Source organism: Pteropus alecto, unplaced genomic scaffold (assembly GCF_000325575.1).
Source record: "Pteropus alecto unplaced genomic scaffold, ASM32557v1 scaffold414, whole genome shotgun sequence".
NCBI classification, from domain to species: Eukaryota; Metazoa; Chordata; class Mammalia; order Chiroptera; family Pteropodidae; genus Pteropus; species Pteropus alecto.
This window is the reverse complement of record NW_006435781.1, coordinates 524,692-545,392: the sequence shown is the minus strand read 5'-3', so window position 1 is coordinate 545,392 and position 20,701 is coordinate 524,692. Positions and strand designations below refer to the sequence as shown.

General features: G+C 32.3%; 1 protein-coding gene and 1 pseudogene across 1 annotated transcript in view; both read right to left on the bottom strand.

Moving 5' to 3' along the window:
- Positions 1–20,701, bottom strand: part of DMD (dystrophin) — a 1,580,480-nt gene that overhangs the window by 1,470,845 nt on the left and 88,934 nt on the right. The window lies entirely within an intron of this gene.
- Positions 16,659–16,777, bottom strand: LOC112479413 (annotated as a pseudogene).

Genomic DNA, 20,701 nt, shown 5'->3' with positions numbered 1-20,701 from the left:
TAAATAATTCATTAATAAATAAATTATAAACAAACAAACAAACAAACAAATAAATAAATAAATAAATAAATTCGGGTCAGTTTTCTGCCAGGAGAAAGGCAGGAATTGAAATATGGGATTATAATGCATACCACGTGTAACCAGAAAGAAGCTGGATTTCAAAGATAAAACATGCATAAAGGTGCACTTACAAAATCTGGTCTTTTAACAGTTTTACAAAAAAAAATAATAATAAAAAGGACTGTCATTTAGAAACTAAGATCAGAAGAAATCTAGATCATTTCCCACAGAATTTGTATTAGGAACAAAACAGTAAGTAAATACACTTTTTGTAAGAGAAGGGGAATGGGTGAACTGGTAACCAGAAACTTGTACTCTCAAACTAAACAATGTCAGATAGCTCTAAATATGAAAATGAGAACACATATATGTAGTCATAATCAAAAACCTAAGTTTGCTAAAATAATTAAATATACATATGTGAAATTCTAACAAACATACTGCTGGAAGCAAAACACTAAACCTTCATTTGAGGTTTACAAATGAAGAAATTATGTTATAATGTCACTGGATCTCTAAGCACTAGAGTTTGTAAACTTCGGCAATATCATAGTGATGGACTGATTCATTAAAACATTAGATTGTTATTTTCAATTTTGATATTTTTCTTCCAGCACTACCTTATACACATTTGCATTTTCACTTTATAAGCCACTATACACAATGACTATAGTGCATTGTAGTAAAAAATAACTTGCACAGGTCCCCTCAAGTAAAATTCTTTAACATTCTACAAGAGATGTTCTACCTTCACCAAATTAAATACTCCTTAATTAAGCCTTTCCATAATTTTAGCATTTCACTCACTGATCCAAGTTGCTTTTATCATCTAATAACAATGCTTGTCATTAAAGGACTATAAAACATAGTAATGAAAAATAATTTGTATTGATGAAGATAATTCAGTTTCACACTAAACTTAATTATAAAAAGCAATGTCTTTTATTTATCCATGAGAAAAACTAAACACTTTTAACTATCCAATTATTCTAGTAAATATATTTATGGTGCAGATAGCAGAAAACTACAGATCTTGGCACAAGTACAAAACAGTACTCAAAATACACAATGCTCATTTAGGGCTTAAACACACACACACACACACACACACACACAAATCAGGTATTTATAGGAGACTTCAGATACACTGGCAACTAGTTCAGCATTTTGGCCATTAACCAAATAATGCTAAATGTATGTATGAAAATAAATATTACATATCCAATCTAATAAAAAAATAAATGGGAGGTGATTTTATTGATTCTAAAAAGTACTGGATTGACAATATGAGACAGTGAAAAATATAGTTAACAAACATTTATTCAGTTACCACTTTGTGCCAGGCTATATTCTAGTCTTTAAGGATAGAGTGGTAAATAAATGAGCCCAGAGATCTGTTCTCATGGAACTTTGATTCTAAGAGGGAGACAAAATTACAAATAAATAATTTCAAAATCCTCAATTTACCACTTGCCAATTTATCCCTATCATCTAGTTCTTTATGCTTCATTGTATAAAAAATAATAATAATAATAAAATGTCTTCCACAAATGCATTTTCTTTGCTGGGCTTTTTGGGGGCAATTAAATAGGAGTGTGGACTCTGTATGTACCAAATATTCTCATAGTGCCTGAGAACAAATGCATATAAGCTGGTGGGCAAAAGTCAATTAAATGGAAATTCTCAACCAATCCTCATTTTACAAGTTTTAAATAAACTGAATGTTTTTAAACTAAATATCAAATGTTTTCTGTGTGCAGCTAATCAAAATGAAGTATTCTGTCTTTAAATTTTCAATTTCAAAATGTGACAAATGTCCAAAATTCTCATTCCAAGCTACGCATTGAGATTGAGCCCCATTAGACTATATTTACTTTAAAAAATATATCTCTGGCCATTTAAAACCTTAGAACAGTGTTTTACTACATGTCCTCTACGACAGCAGTCCCCAACCTTTGTGGCACTAGGGACCGGTCCTCCTATGAGAATCTAATGCCTGAGGATCTGGGGCGGAGCTGAGGCGGTGATGCCAGCACTGCGGAGTGGCTGCAAATACAGATGAAGCTTAGCTCGATGGCCCACTGCTCACCTCCTGCTGTGTGGCCCGGTTCCTAACAGGCCACGGACAGGTACTAGTCCATGGCCCAGTGGTTAGAGACCCCTGCTCTATAATCAGGAGAATAGAAGCTAACTCGACCTAACAAATAGAAGCTAGTCAGTCAGTGCAGGAGACTATGAATAAAAACAAAACAAACAAACAAAAAAAAAAACATTTGTACTTTCTTACAATTCTCCCTACATGCCTATTATTGAAAGACTATTAGAGTTTCCATTTGAGAGGGAAGTATTTTGGCTCAGTGACATTTAATTTTGCTTCCTTGTCACCTGCTGTTTTTGTGCTGTGCTTTTGATCTAGCCAAATTGACTTCTTTTTTCCTCCTGCTAAAAAAGTACGTAAGTTTCATAAGTAACCCCACATAATATCTTCTTTACTAATAGAAAACATTCAATTTCTGCCTCCTCATTCTCTACAGTTAGAAATGATAGTTGATAAACCATGAAGTCAGAATGGAGATGCTCATTTCATTTGACTCAAATTTTATTGATTATTATGGTGCTTCCTGGTATGTTTTGAAATTTAGAAATATTTCTTATGATAGAAGGGCAATTCCAAGGCAAAATTCCTCAATGATAACTAGCTTAAGGCAAAAATAAGGTCAATCATTTTTATAACAAATATTATAAAAACGTATCCATTCCATATCAAAGAGCTGAGCCTGTTGAATTAAACATAATTTCAGCAAATCATAGCTCCGCTCCTTATAGGCAAGAGATTGTGATAACATTAATTTCCCTAAATCTCAGTTTTATCTGTAAAATGAGTCATATCAATATCATGCAAATAGCTAGTGGTGGTGCTTCAGAGAGAAAATGAATACACAAAGTAAATGCTCAATACACATTATCCATTATTTGTTATGACTATTTCCAATTGGCACATAATTGTAATTTCTGGGTCTGCCTACATTTATACATTCATCAAATATTTGTAGGGTGCCTACCATATCTAAGACATGAAGTCATTTCACTAGGGAAAAAATCATTTTTGTAATTAGAATGACTCCATCTCCTAGCTCCTAGGGTAGAAATTGGTGGACTATAGGATAAGCCTCAAGGCAAACAATCCAGATTTGACTCACTCAGACATTCATAAATAAAACATTTCTAATGGAGGAGCAGTGTCGGCAACATGTCAGATGATAGATGAGTATCATGGTAGCATCAGGTACCATATGTAACATCAGAAGAAGGGGTACCGTGTTTGGCAAAACATCATCACAATCAAACCTCACAAACAAATTACAAGATAATTGAAGGCAAAGAGGTTTTCTTGAACTAATCCTCAGTTCTGTAGTATTCTAACTGAAAACAGGACACCGTGGCCAAATAGCATGCATTTGTGTACTTTCTAAGCACTAGACAAAGCATGCTGATGAAACATACAAAAAACAAGTTGCAAACTTTAATAAATTTTTCAAATTACAGAGACATATTCTGCTTTTGACAGTACTAATAAAATTTCATTTGAATATGAGTTTGGGGTTTCTAACTTTCACCAATATATTTGGCGGTGCCAAATTATACACACAATAATATGCATATATGATAAATAACTTTTAATATGGAAAAAAGGCAAATTAGAACCTCACAAAAGTGAAAACAATCAAATGTGAAACTGATGGAGAAAGGTACAAATGAAAAGGAGAATGAGCATCAAAAAGTAAATAATAAGCAAATATTAAGAGAATGGTAAGAGTATCTTTTATACGAGAATATAATGAATGATGTTTTAAAAAGTATAGAAGGTAAGTCAAATAATTTTCACAAAAATTTTACATATACTCAATAAGAATAGAGGATATTATTATGAATATTAAATAGACTTTGATGTGTTTGTGTGTTGAAAATACTGTATATGTGGAGGTGTATGGTGGAATTAAAGAAAATTGTAACTATTGAGAAAGAACTAAGTCATTTTTCTATGATCTTATATACGGTGTTTGAATTTTAACTATCATAAAAAAACTACCTCATCTTTCCACCACAAATCACAGATATTGACACCTATACCCATCCACTTATTATTTCCTCCTCTTACAATTAAAGTGTTCCCAATTCAAATTAAGGAAATTCTCTCTACTTGGACTTTTTACTTGTTTACTATTGAATCATCAATCTTTCTTCAGCCTAAAAACATGTCTTCTTAACTCCCACTTGAAAGATAAAGCAAATTAAAAAAAAAAAAAAAAAACCTTTGGTATTATAGGGGTTCAGAGGCACTCTAAGACGTACCTCTGTGGTAAGTAGATTCTTTTGGGCTAAAGGTAACCCAAACCTTGTGGGCTCAAGAGAAACTTCTGTCTCTACCCCTTAACTACCTGAAAGAATTTGAATTTGGGGCCATGCCCATAATAAGAGAATATCAGCTCACTTTTTCATGACCTACCTATATGGCAGGGCAAACTTCTAATCATTGAACAATCACTCCTATTGTTCTGCAATGACCTTCTTCCCCTCTGTAGCCCCAAGTGACCCTTGACTCGGAATGTCATATATATCTCATTTTCCCTTTCTGTCTTTGAACCTCTCATGTATATGGGGTCTTTGACTGTCTTGTGTATGAAGAGTTCCCATATGTACGTATGTGATTAAATTTGGTCATTTTCTTTTTAATTTGTCTCATGTTTATTTGATTATTAGAGCAGCCAAAAGAACAGTGAGGGTAAAGGATCCTCCCCACAGTATGCTAGTAAATTGGTTCTCCAAAAGTAAAACAAAACATAAACAAAGAAACAAGCACAACGACAAAATCCCTGATGTGCAGTGTTGGCCATTTTCCATGGTGTAAATCTCCCACTATGGAGGATTTTAAAGTCATCAATGGTATAACAACCTGTTGCTGAATATTTAACAATCTGCTCTCATGAACCTGTATGATCTCACTCCAGTACACCACAGTACTTATTAATGGGGTTACTCCCTTGTTTTTCCATCCTCTTCCATTTCTCTGTTCCCCTTCACACAAACAGAAAAAAAGCTTTTCAAATGTTTCAGCTACATTCTTTGTACTTACTTTCCTACTCTCTCCCCTTCATATTTATTTAGCATCAATATATGCCAGGCACTGTTCCAGACACTGGAAATAGAGAAGTGAACAAAGCAACCCCCTAACCTCATGAAGCCTAGATTGGAGTTGAGACATAGACAATAAATAAAAACAAATCTCCAGCCTCTCAGATTTCAAGTTCTATAGAGCAGGAGTTCCCAACCCCTGGGTCATGAACCGGTACTGGTCCGTGGCCTGTTAGGAAATGGACTGCACAGCAGGAGGTGAGCGGTGGGCCAGCGAGTGAAGCTTCATCTGTATTTGCAGCTGCTCTCCAGCGCTAGCATCACCACCTCAGATCTACCTCAGATCATCAGGCATTAGATTCTCATAGGAGCACTGGTCTCTGGTACAAAAAAGGTTGAGTGGGGACCACACCTAGGTCATACTGGATGAAAGAACTGGCTTCTGGCTCTCTACTTCATTAATAGCTACAATGTTGCCAAGCCTAATGGATGTTTTCCTATCTCCATCTTACTCTGTAGCTCCCAGTAGCACTCCTACATTCTTAAATTATTTTTCTTAGATTCTTTGACACTGTATATTTCTGGTTTTATATCTATCTAGCTATACTTTCTCAGGCTCTTTTTCTAGCCCAACATATTTAAATGATATAAAATTCTGGAGAGGTTTAGAGGTCAGGTCTGCGTTTCCTCTAGCTACACTTACTCTTCCCTAAAGTGATGTCATCCAATTTTGCTTTCCTCCTTCCCTCCTTCTCTCTTAAACATTTCCTATATGCTAATTAATCCCAAATACATATCTCCAGCTGAGACCTCTCCTCTCAGAAGATATCTCAAATTTGTTACATACAAAATAAGGCTCTCAGTTCCTTTCAGATCCAACAGTCTTCCCATTAATCACCATCTCTGAATATGGCAACAACATTCATGCATTGTGTCATGCTGTAAACTCAGGAATTGTCCTTGATCTTTCTCTGCATTCCTTCATTTGATCCATTAGCAAGCCTTGTCTTTACTGTCTCTAAAAGGAATATATACATCCACTTTATCTTCATGTTCATGATTACTATTTCACCCAAGTTGTGATCCTTTACTTCTGGGACCATGACATTCACATCCTAACTGTTCCCATACATTTCAATCTATTCTGTACTCAAGAGCTAGAATTATCTTTTTAAAAACAAATTAAATTATAACACCCTCATACTAAAACCCCCCAAAGCTTCTCATTTCTTTAGAATAAATCCAAACTACTTCCATGCCTACAATGTATTTCATGACCCAATACTGCACACTTAGCTAATGGCAATCTAATGGCTTCTCTCTTTCTCACCAACTACCTTTCAGATATATTGACCTTGTTTTCTTATGTAAAACAACACAGGCCCTTTTATAGCTCTTAGTCTTTACACTTGCTGTTCTCTTCACCTGGAATTTTTTCCCCATCTTTCTGCCCTTTTGATTCATTGTCATCCCTTAGGTTTTAGCTCATATGGTACCTCATCGGGGCTGCATTTCATGATCACCCTATTTTAAGAAGCCTTCTTTCCCTGTATTTCACATTGACTTATTTCCTTTATATCATTTGTCACAAACTGTAATTATTATGGTTATTCATTACTTCGCTATTGTCTCTCTTCAATAATATAAGCACTACAAGGGCAGGAACTTTCTCTAAATTGTTTTAATCCTTACTGACAAATGGTAGGTACTCAATATTTGTTAAATTAGTAAATGAATGAATAAACAGATAATTACAGCTACAGGGAATAAAATTTCATTTTGGTGACGTGCACATAGAATAAGACTCACGTTGTAAACCAAGAACTGATTGAAGGGAAAGAAAGCATTATAACGAAGAGGAGCAAGCAGTATTTCTCTCACTCCAAAATTATGTTAAAGAGATTCAGTTTGATAATTTATTATTTTTCATCGAGCATCAATTATGTATAAGGAATTCTATTATATTTTCTTATTTACCCTTCAACACTCTCTTATGAGTTAAGAACATTGCACAAGGTCATGTAACTAATAAATGATGGTCTAATTAAATCAGAGATAAAGAGACTCCTGAGTTTACATTCCAGTTCTCTCCTGTTCTGATACTGGGCAAGCTCAAATAGACTGAGCTTCAGCTTCCTATTGTATCACAAAAGTTTTTTTCTTAAATTATTGACCACATTCTCAAAAATGAGACTTGATTTGTACAATATCTCTAGCTCTAGGAAATGAAGAGGTTTTTTTTTTTTAAGTAGCAGAGAGAGAAGCATCTATTTCTAAATTAAAGAGCATTAGCAGGTTAATCAAGAAGCCTATGAGTGATGATGACAAAGTTAGTACATTTTTAATTCAGATTAAAAATACTCAAGCTAGTACTCAAGGCACAGGAAAAGTGATGTTTTATTCATTGTTTCTAAGCTTCTGCACAGACTCTACAAAACAGCACAGTACTCTGCATAGAATAAATGTTCAAAAGTTATTGACTGATTTGATAGAAAAATTTGTTCAAGTCCTCTCTGAAACTCCCTAAAACTTGAATTAAGTGGATTTCTAAGAAGTATCGTACTGACTGAATACATGGCGGGCTGGAAAATTCAAGCAAGTAAAAGCCTTGCCATTTCACTAAAACTATGAATCAGTGGAAGGTAGGAGCCTACTGAATAATTATAATTGCAAGAACAGTTCTTTAAAATAAGATATGAGAACGAGAAATGGATTTAGTTAAGAAACAAAGAAAAATTGGACATTAAAAACACATTTATAAACAATTAATATGGTCACTTGCATAACTACTGTGTGTCTGCATGTGTGTCTTATTTGAAAAGTAATCTCTGACTAGAGATTAGTAACATCAAAGAATGGGTAGAGAGAAGGAAAGCCTTTATGTATCTTCTCATTTCTATCTTCATGGTTGGATGTTTATTTTTCCCATTTGCAACCTTAACATTTCTTCTCTCTTTCCCAATTGCTGAACAAGAGTTAAAATTAATATGCTAAATATTATAACAGCTAAATTTCTTAACACAGCTTCTGGCTCTTGATTCTGAAATTCCAGCTTTTCTCAAGTATCTTTCCTTCAGGTTGAATCTGACTAACATGAGGCTGGCTGTCCTGATGACTGTAAGCCCCAGAGCTTGGTATAATTAGCTCACTTTCCATATCCTGCAAAGCCTGCTTCATTACCCATAACTTTAGACCCTATTCAGGCTCTGGTCCTAGACTGGCCAAACGAGTCCCACTTCAGCTCTTATCATGATGGGGAACTCATCCCTTGAAAAGAAATCTCTCCCTCAAGATGGATACAGGTTAGATTGATGTCTTTGGCTACAGGAGTTAATCTTTTAGTTCTCCATGATTTTTCCTTTCATTAGTTTGGATTTAATCCTTCACTTTTAAACATTTTTTATTACAAAAGCGACACATGCTTATTGTAGTGGAAAATTTAAAAAGTACAGAAGTATAGAAAGTGAACAATGAAAATACCTCACGTCTCTATAACACTCTAGTCTCATTATCTAGAGATATTTCTTAGAAGTTATACTTGTCTATTCATCCATTCATCTATCCATCTACCCATCTGTCCATTTAGCCATCCATTTATCTATTCATCTGCCTGTCTTTCTAATGAGATTAAACTATATACATAATATGTACATATCTACTTCCCTACATATCATCACAGGATGGACCCAGGTAGTATAAATTCAAAGTCTTGTTCTAGAACTCATTGACTATACATAATTTTGGATAAAGAATTTAATTTTTTCATGTCTTAATGCCATCATCTATAAAATGAGACTAAGGTTTTTGAAAGAATTAAGACAAATGTAAGTACTTAGAAAAATGACTATCAAAAAGTAAGTTTTCATACATGTATATATACATATAATTTGGACTTTAAAAACTAATTTTAATAATGCATGTATTCATCTATTCATTCATTAACTTTGCAACTATTTATTGAACACCTATCATAAGTCAAGGATTATGCTAGGCACTACTGTTATAAGAGTGAGCAAAAGTTAAAACAATCACAAACAAACTTGGACTCTGATTGTATGGAGCCTATAGTCCAATTGCAGAGCTTTATCTGCCTAGCATTCTATACTTTGGAATAATACTGGAACTACTGTAAACGATACTGCAATGATCATCTTTATGTATCTGTCTTAAATATGTATGAGTATTCTATAGACCTAATTCTTAAACGTTAAATCTCACGATGGAAAATGTGTATAATTCTATGTTTTGAAAATAACTCCAAATTTCCTATTTAAAATTTCCAAGTGCTTGTTCACCAAAAGAAACACAGGGCCTTTTTCATGAACCCTCATCATCACAGGATAAAATACTTTGCATTTCTTTAATCATTAGCAGTATTGAGCTTACTTTTGTTTTGATTGCTTATTTGTAATTTTCTCAGGTAGATGTTCAGATCATATTATTCACTTTTTAAATATTAATATGATATATTGGTTCATATTAATTGAAGAAGTTTTATCATGGTGAGGTTATCAATTCTTTAATATCAGTATGATTCCCTAGTCTATTCTGTTTTGTCACGTTTAAATGGTGTTTCTCACCATAGAAGATATTTTAATTTTTGCGTTGATAAATTTGTCAATTTTATTTTACACCTTCTCAGTTTTATGTCACTTTAATACTATTAAAATATTCCTCTATATCTTAATATATATTTTTAAAGTTTTACCTATTTATATAAAATCATTATTATCTGAAAATTCTTTTAGTATTTGTTGTGAAACTAGATTATCATTAGATGTTTTTTCCCAATAATGTCAAAGATTTTAATTTAATTTACTAGCTAACCTACTTTTTCTCTATAGATATGCAATGCCACCCTTCAATGTTAAATTTACCTAAATAAACATTTGTCATAATATTTATTCTATATCATTAAACTAGATCTCTATATCATGCCACATTGTGTCGGTATGCTATGTTATGAAATCTACTAAAGCAAGTCACTTATTGGAAAGTAATTTCTCAACTATTATCATGCATTTACATTTAGACTAATTTTATAATTATCATGACAACCGCATCGCTTTTCCCTTTTGTGTGATTTATTTTTAGTGTGTTCACCCCTAACATATCTCTGCTCTTCTCTGCTTGTTCCCTAGGTGGCTGACTCTTTCACAATGCATCTCCTGGTATCATTCACTAGCTGTATTCCAGCTTCATTAAGCCAATGGAAAGGACCAGCTGGAGATTCAAAGACAGGGAAAGGGAAAGCTGGGAAATTTTTCTTCCGTAATCTCTCTGCTTCGGAGTTGCGTCTTATAGTAGCTGATTCCTTCCAACAACTATATTTCCCAATATGTGGTTCTTCCTCTAGTACTGCAGCTCTCACTGGACTCTACTAACCTTCATTCATTCTGTTTGTCCCCTTTCCCTCTAAGGGCTAGGGATAGTGCTTCCTACTGTTGCTTCTCTCTGGGTGATTCTCTATCACCTCTACGTTAATGTATTATACTTCTGTAAGTAATCTTATATAAAATTCTCTTCAACTATCGGAGGTGAATTCTGTTTCTCACTGAGATTCTGTAATACTTGCTAAAATAATATATAGATGGATGATGGATGGATGAATGGATGGATGGATGGATGGACAGACAGATTTATACACACACACGCACACATATGTGTGTGTGTGTGTAACTATATCTTTATTAAAATTATTTTGAATGCATATATTAACAGAGTAAACTAACATTTTCATCATATATGTCTCTTCCTTTTCTTATATCTTTATGTACTTAAAATTCACATGATATCATTTATATGTGGGATATAAACCTTAAAGCAACAAATAAACAGGACAAACAAACAGAGACTCATGGACATGGACTATAGATTAGTGGTTACAAGAGGGTGTGGAGAAGGGGAAGGGGAGAGGTAGATGGGGTAAAGGGAGTCAAATATGTGGTGACAAAAAGAAATCTAACTATGGGAGGTGAACACGCAGTGTAAATATATATATGCCTTATTGTTAAAGTGTACAGCTGAAACTTTTTGGATTTTGTTAACCTATGTCACCATTAAAAATAAATAAATAAATAAATATAAAAATAAAAGAAAAAAATATGCAAACAATATACAAGAAAAATAAAATAAAATAAAATTCAACTTTAAACTTTCTCCAAACAAACCTTACACTTTCCTGTATACTTTGCTTCTGAGAAATCTACAGATTATGTAGTATTCTGAATAGGATTTTATTATTTCTTTATATCTTCTAATTCTCAATATGCTCTTAAATAAAGAGAAAATCATATTGTTTCCAAATGATAATATTTAAGTCTATCTTTTCCAATATATATACTTCATCTTTTTTTATTGTCATATTAAATTTGCTAGGTTCTCCAGAACAATATTGAAAAATAACAGAAGTGAGCACTATCTTTAAACTGTTTATTATTTTTATAAGAATTCTTCTAGCATGTCAAGATAAGGAAGTTTCTTTCTATTCCTATTTTAGTAATAACTTTTCTCAGAACTTGGTAATAAATTTTAGCAAATGTCACTGGATATATTATTTCTTTTTCTAGTGAGAAGATTGACTAGTTACAGCTTCCTGGCCTTCTTTAAGAAAATAACAAAGACTGTTATTGTACTGTTTTGCACTTTGTTTTAAATTTCATTTTAGCATAAATGTTATTCTACATAAACTTATCAAGTAAAAGCTTTGAATCTCATCCCTTTAAAAAGCTTTGCCTTATTTCTGTTTAAAATGTATGGCATATATGGATGAAATTTCACTTATTGCAAAGAATTTCTCCAGCTAAAAATTGTTGGCATTCTAATTTAGACTAAAGTGTAAATAGTTAATAACTGTTCATGTTTAAAGTATTTCATTTAAATAAAATTAATCTTTAATTGACACATCTTTAGATGGGGGAGGAGGCTATATCCCTAATAGAATAATAGTTTGATTCATTTCTCAACATAAGTAGCCACTCAATTGGAGAAGGTAGGAGAGAAGCTAATTCATAATCCCTAACTGTAACTGGACATAGCAGGAAATAGAGTGAATCACCATGTTTCCTCTGTCATGATGACTTTTAAGTTCTATCCACGCTCATTATCTCTGTTGGCATTTGCATATTCTTATGAGTTAAAAAATAATTAAGCTAAAATAGGTTGGGCATGTATGAGCAGAAAAAATAGCTTGAAATAAAAAAAAAATGTTGCAAATATTTTAATAATCTTGACAGAGTCAAGTTTTTAGAGATTTATTTGAACCAAATGCAAATGAGCTCTAAGCTCAAGATTCTTTTTCAATTTCTCATTATAAATTTGTTACTCTGTTGTGAGTGTTGTGTGAAGAATGAAGTAGATGAAATTTTAAGTAAAGAGTATATACATGCCCAAGAAATCAGAGTCAAGAAATTCTATAAATTCTAGGTTTTTGTACTAAATGAATTAAGAGAAAAAAGAAACCTGAGTGTTGTAAATTTTACATTAATTATGGTAATATGCATTTGCTTCCAAAAATTAAAATAGAATAATCGAAACAAAATTTTATTTTGGCAGAAATTAATCTTCTGGATTTTGTACAGATGCACATTATGCTTTGAGTATATTACACGTGAACTTACTTTTGTGTTTTTATTTAAGCTATTTTCATTGCCAGGCTTGCGTGGTCCTATTTCTTTTCATTTATTTAACTGAATAAATGTTACCAATCCTTCAATTTTCAGGGGCTATGCAATTGTTTCCTTGAACATCTCAAGAGTTCAGTACATAATGACATCTTCCACCCTTTGAACTTTTATAGCCAGGTAGATTCTATCATATACTAACTTGAAATTGAAGTTTACACACACACATACATACATGCACATTCACACTCACACACATGTAGTGAAGGTATCACACACACAAAATGAAGGTATTAAAAAACTATTTGTGAGAGACCTGAGATTCTTCTAAAAACATTTCAAGAAAAGAGTGACTCAATTACATTATCAAATCAATGTTTTTCTTTAAGGTAATTCATCCAGAATGTATTGGAACCTACTGAATGCCAGGCTCTTGTGCTGGTTGCTGAAGATAAATGCTGGACAAGACAGACATAACCCCTGACCTCAAAGTGCTCACAGTGCACGTGACATAAATTAATTCTAATGTGTGAGGCCATATAGTCTAGGTTTTTCTCAATTTTATATATTTAAATGTTAATAATATTAAAGAGCAGAAAATTAAATGTTAGGTAAATAAAATATCTATGTATGATCACTTATAAGGAAAGTAGTGAAGCAAGAAGATAAAGACGTTAGCATTACTTTGACATTTTATGTCTGAATAAATAGTCACCACACCTATTTTATGAGTCAAATCAAAACTTACAGAACAGTGATTGTCTACCAAGTTCCTTTTTTGAGACTACTTTTTCTAATTTCTTTCTTTAGGACTAGAGGAGGAACAATGTGAACTTTTAGAAGACAATGTATTTTCAATGCCTAATACCAAGACTGACTAATTTCGCACTCATGAAATATTTGTGAAAAAAAATTTTTTTAATGGTCACAGGCAGAGACATCCAAATCTTTGCTCTTCTGTCATGTAATGTGCATTACTTACATTCTCTTTTTCTGTTGTTTCTTAGTCCACATTTAAATCATCAATTCTATTTGCATAATTAGCCCTCATATGGATTTTTTGTGCCTTTCTACAAACTATTTAATCGAGTCCTAAATTCACTGTCTTGAAACATGATGTTGAATAGGCAAACAGAAAAAAAATGGCTTTTACAATTGTCAACACTCATGTATATAAATTATATATACATTTTAAAAAACTGGTTACATATATTTGAATCTGATTTATTTTAGATACAAATTAAAAGGAGTAGCATATATTACTATATTTGAAATAAAAGAATTAGATTCAACACTTGACAAGTCAAATTTAATGCATACCTTAAAATGATGCAACATTTTACTTATCAAAGAAGTTCCTTAAAAATATTTATCTAATTAAAAACTATAAATATATAATTGAGAATTGTGATTTCAAAAAATAGGAATATACTACAAATTAAATTTGACATTTTTTTTTTCTGCAGAAACTAAATGAGGTTAATACAGTGGGTGAAGTGAACATAATTCACAAGGCCATTAGAGCTGAAATACTTCAAGTACATTCCTGTTCAGTTCTTATCCCTTTCATAAAGTTAATTTATGAAGAAATATGCAAGTCTAGACTAGTCCACTAAAGTATACTTTTTTATATGATTATTTCACATAAAATGGCTACTGACCGTATGTATTTTGTCTAGGCCTTCACACAGGAGAGTTGTTAACATAATTCATTTACAATTTAGTTAGCAAGAAAACATGTTAAATTGAATTTTACTCTGAAACAATATATCAAACTAATGTGAAATATATTACATCCCATAAAATGAACAAACACTGATCAAATTATACAGCTGAACTATGTAGCTCACATATCCCAAGACATTTAAAATATCATCTCTATATAGTCATTAAATAAGTCTCAAGATACAAAGGGTTTCCATAAGCACCAATTAATAACTTTCTGTCATATTATCAGCTTATTCCAGAGGTTTATGATGATGGTGAATTAAAAATAGTAATCTCTTCTCATAGTTTACATCAATAATCATCTGAGTCTTTTTCTAATCATAACAACATAAATTTTACAATGTAATTTACATGAAAATACATTTTTATCTTATGTTGATTATCAGCATGATCTTTAGCATCTTCAAGTATTTGGAAAAAGAGAGCTATCAAAATTAGAATCATGGTTCTCAGTATCAGAAAGCTCTAGTAAACACCAAAAACTTTCATCATAGTCTATAGCTAATACAGCATGAAGTACAATGCCTTAGACAGAGACAGTATTTAATGAATAACTGTTGCTTTGTTATATCTATGTTAACACAATAAATTAAAGAATAAAATCTTAATTCTTGGTTTATACCCTAAACTTTCTTTTTAGCCATTTCTGCAATGGTAATGAACAGGGAGGCTTCCTCTATTCCCAATGAAATCCCCAATATGCAAGCGTCTTCTGAGAATTCCAATATACTAGATTGGGTAGTAGGCCTAACATGGGGTTCCCACTGCTGAATGATCTATTGCTCTATCTATCTATCTATCTATCTATCTATCTATCTATCTATCTATCCATCCATCCATCATCTATCTATCATTACCTGTCTAACATCTATCTATCAAGCAATGAATCACATTCATTTATGGTCTCATTACATTTATAATATTTCAGGCTAGGGGTATATATATGTAAATATCTGAATGTTTATATGTTTGCTGCAATACAAAAAATATATGTATGAAATTCCTATGTTATCTCTTATTTTAAATTAATATTTTAAGACATAAGCTACACGTCTATTATAGCTGAAGAATCTATGCAATCTGACATTTATATGGAGTGAATGACACTGCTAGAAACTATCTATGACATTGTGGGGTTATCAAGTCAACCAATGAACAAAAGTCATTTTCTTTTTTGGTTGGATAGTTTGATAGATAAGAAAATGTCACATTCGCAGTTTAGCTTGTGACTATTTCCCATAATAGGTTCACATACTATGTTTATATAATAAGTTCATATAGTACAGCATTAAAGCTGTACTAGAATATAGTATTTTAAAAACACACAGGTGGCACAAGACCATACACAAAGAGTGATGAAAAATTGACTTGTGTCAATGTCAAGTGATATCTAGTTGATGGTCACATGACTCTCATGTGAACTGCTTCTACTTAATATATGTTGTCAATGACTTGGATATTAAGGCATAAAAATACAGCTATTATAATAAAAGATGCCACAATACTGGAAAGAATAACTTATTATTTATAAAAAAAAATCTTGCTATAAATGTCTTAACTGAAATAGTATTGAAACCAGGAAGATAAAATTTAATAGATATGAACATAAAGTATGGAATTAATATAGGAAAGAACAGTTAAAAGGACTCCATGGACTCAGAAAAATATATGAATGGGAATAAGGCAATTTGAATTCTACTCCTAGCCCTAAATCTTACTAAATAGATGTAGGAGATATAACTACCATGATAGTAATGGGTACCAAAAGCAAGACATATAAATAAAGGTTTTAAATGTTTATCTTAGAGATAGTGAAGACATAATCAAATAGTGGACGTCAATCACAGTTCCTCTAAATATAAGTAAAATTAATATGTGAATGTTACAAAGATACAAATTCTTTTTCAAAGTAAGAAAAAACTTTCAGGTAATATCACTTTTAAAAATACTTAACTACTATAAGACAGGATCTGATTTAGGAACACTGGATTGGCACACGGATTCGATTAGAGAATGTTTTGACACCTGTCATCTGCACTAGAGAAGGTACTCTGTACTGTTTGATATGTTGCTTTGGACTACGTATTGTATCCTCTCTTTATTTTATTTTTTTTACGCCTACAGCACCTGGTCTTCCTAGATGATCTCCCATCCAAGTACTAACCAGGCCTGACCCTGCTTAGCTTCCAAGATCAGAAGGGATCGGGTGTGTTCAGGGTAGCATGGCCACAGAAATTTCCTCTTTTCAAATACATTATTTAATTTACTCCTCTTTTAAAAATCTGTGAAGCAGGTGGTACAAGAACTATATAGGGATGAATTCACTGAGACTTAAACAATAAAATTGGTTTCCCAAGAACACTGAGCTTATAAGTAAGCAGCAGAGCAGAACTACTTCCAACTCTAAATTCTGATTAATGTTCAAGCAATTAACAAGACCACTTAGCTAATTCATTTACTACAGTCCTGTTTACACCTTTATAATCACCTTAATTAATTTTTTCTTTTTGTCAGGCCTCTGACTGCATTGATGTGATTGGTCTCTGTCAATGAGTAATAAAATAATACTTGACTTTCCCACGTTACACTTTTTTTAAATCAATATTTCCATAGGACAATATTTGCAAACATGCCTTCTCTAATTTAGGATACATGTTACCCTTCATAACAGAAAAAAAATTGTGTTAAAATTCAAGTATTTGCTGATAATTTTCTCTTGAACATTTTACAGATCTCTATTGCATATATAATATTATATGATATGATATATAAACATGTTAACCTTTAAAATATATTCCAATTCATTTTTATTTGCCAAATTAGGCTACTGTAAAACATAAACAAGATATTAGAAAATACACTACATAGGACACTTATCAGACTTTTGTTTTCTATTTAAATAACTTTTTTTGGTAATGAAATCTCCATAGTTTATAGAGCAATTACTGCCTGTCAGAAAGAAATAATGAGCTTGTATTTTTCAGCTGTGTGTAAACTGCATGCATTTTATATTTCTAAGGAGAGGCCTCTATCAATCAATATTTTAAAAAAAATGACAGTGCTCAGTTAGGCAGGAATTGTTACTGGAGCTGATAAATGTTTACCCTTCATTGGAGACTGACAACTAGCATATGACATCAACCACTTTTGTGCTTTTATACTGCTTACATTAAAACCAGTCTAGGAATATGAAAATTCAAAAATGTGATTTTAACGTAAAACTGCTTTCAAATTTTTTGTTAGGAAGCTTGCCAGACACACCAGTGGATGACTTTGAGAAGCAAATAGGTATTACATGTATAAGATAAATAAGTGAAGAAGAAATTAAAAACAAATACAAGCCACTGTTGTATGTGGGCAAAATACAATAAAATATTGTTAAATGATCACATTCCAAGGTCTATATTCAAATGCCTTTTCATAAATGGAGTCCTAGCAACCTTTGTAGTTTGTTCAGGGCAGGTTTAACAACAGCAGTTTCTCCTAAAGCAGGCTAAAATCATTTAACCCATGATGGCTTTTTATGCAGAGCTGACTTATTTGAACTTAGAGAACAGCAGACCACATAAATGTCATATTAATATTCTTAACTGAGCTAAATTGTGTTAACAACAGAACTTGTCTTATCATACACTTCACCTTGGCCTATGAGAGAATGTGATAGTTATGCTATTAATTGACGATCAGTAAAAGCAGTTATTTTTGAAAATATATAATGCACAGAAAATAGCATTTTCCTGCTCCTCATTTGCCTGTATTTTTTAAAAAACACTTGGCTTAAAAGAGAACTTCTTATTGGAAATGTTTATTTTTCTTAGCTTTCTTTCATTGTTTTTTAGTCTTCTCTTTCCTCGGTTCTTAAAATGAAGATCTGAACTTGACCATAACTACCTAAACATTTTGATAGTCTTTCTACTTTAATTTGCCTAACTAAAATCCTTTTTATTTATCCATTCATTCAAGAAATATTTATTAAATATCTACCATTTTCCAGGCACTGAGGTAGGTGCTAGAGCATACCTGTGAACAAAAGAGTCAAGGGATACTTTTTCATGGAGATTACATTCCAGCAAAGGAGACACACATGTAAGTAGATAAACTCAGCTTTATGGCACGTGCTACACTACAGGAGAAACTAAAAGTGCTGAATATTTAGTCTTCTGGCACGAGGTCAAACATTATCAGGTCAACTTCAGAATCGTTTCATGTTAATAAGTATTGTGGCTCACTTTTCTATATATTTATATTCTGTATCATTTTAAAAACTGATCTGTGGTAGCTTGGCAAGTTAAATGATTCTCTAAGAGCAGTATGGTATCCTTCCATCTCTTATCTTAACCCTTCAAAAATATCTATCTTTTACATTTCCGTGGTTTCATATATCATCTCGGCAGATCCCATTTCTTTCGATGTCTGTTAAAAAATACACTAAGTTTAACAGAGGATCATAATTATTAAGATGGATAATTGTATCTTTGTATAGTTATCTCGGAGTGCTTTTCATACTAAAAAGCTCGGAAGACTGTATTTTCTGATTCTTTCCTGTTAATTGAAACTTTATGATATTTCTTTGACTTTTACTTAGCATTGGCAAGTCATTTCTTCAAGGCATTCAATATTTTTTAAACATTCATCATAGCACCTACTGTGTATTGAACAATTTTCTAAGCGCAACAGCAAAATTAAAACATATATGGCACAGCCTCTGCTCTATATGAGCATAGTCTTGAACCTATACTTAACATTTGGCTAAAAAAAATTATAGCTGATTTAATCACATAATTGGCTTTGGGAAACTGCAGTCATCAAGTCCACATGTTAAAATGTAAGGCTTTAAATAAATGTATAAGTACGTAATCCAATCTATGCTAGTTAAAATATATCAGAAAAGACCAAAATAGGACCAAAAAATATAAGGTTTCATGAAAAAGATAGAGTACTTAAACAAGAACTAGAATTAGAAGGCTGAAGGATAGAAGAAAGGCTTTTCAAGCAATAGGAGAAAAGTTGAATTGCATTTAGCAATTAGTCTTCATCATAAAAAATAAAGTTTATAACTATGTGGTGATGGATATTAACTAGACTTACTGTGGTGATCAGTTGGCAACATATACACATATTGAATTATTATGTTGTACACCTGAAACTCATATAATGTTATGTGTCAATTATATCTCAATAACATAAAATAAAATAAGATTCTTGCATGTGAGACATAGTAAGAAGCCTGCCCCGTGATTACAGCTAAAGAAAGTAGTAAGAAATAAGACTAGAGGAAACATAAAACCTAGGAAGACTAAGAAAAATATTGATCGCTACTAAGTTTGGAATTTTTAATACAGGTAATGAAGAGCCACTAATATTTTTTTAACAGAGAAGCTACATGATTAAACTAGTATTCCAGTAAAAGTTTGGAGGCATTTTGTTGAATACAGTTGAATATAGGAGAGAGAGAAATTTTTCAGCCATGGACAGAAAAAGAATAGGGATAAGATCCAGCAGTGGGAAAATCAGAAGTCAAAATTTTTGATTGGAGATCTGACTGGTATAACTAAAATTTTAGGAAAATTAAACCATCGAGGAGGCGATTCAATAAAGGCATCATTTGGAGTTGATACTGCTTAAACTGAGGCTAGAGAAGCAAAACCCTGGAGACATTTCAGAAAATTATAATTAAACTGATTTGATTTGAGCTCAAATAAAACATGGGCAAAATTGAGAAATAAACCTGATTAAGCCAATTCATTGAAGGTTTTCAATGACTTGGTTAGAAGTTTGAACTGTTTTCTAGGTATCCGATAATGTCATTCATACTCACAAGAATAAAGATGAGCTTGGTTTTGGACTTTATCTCAAACAACCCTTCCTGCTCCTAAAATCATCATCCAAGATGTACTAAAATAATAGTGATAAAGTGTTCGGGCTCTGAAGTTAAATACTTCTTGATTCAAATCCAAACTCCACTTCCTACTAGTTATCTGTATGATATGGAAAAATTCCTTTATCTCTCTTCAAGACTTCGTTTCTACATTGTAAATGTAGAAGCAACAGCGCCTAGTCCTTAAAGTGATTGTAAGGCTTAAATAAGAAACTGCAGGTAAAGTGTCTGGTACAAAGTAAGCTCACATTAAATATGAGCTATTTCAGGACTGATCAGG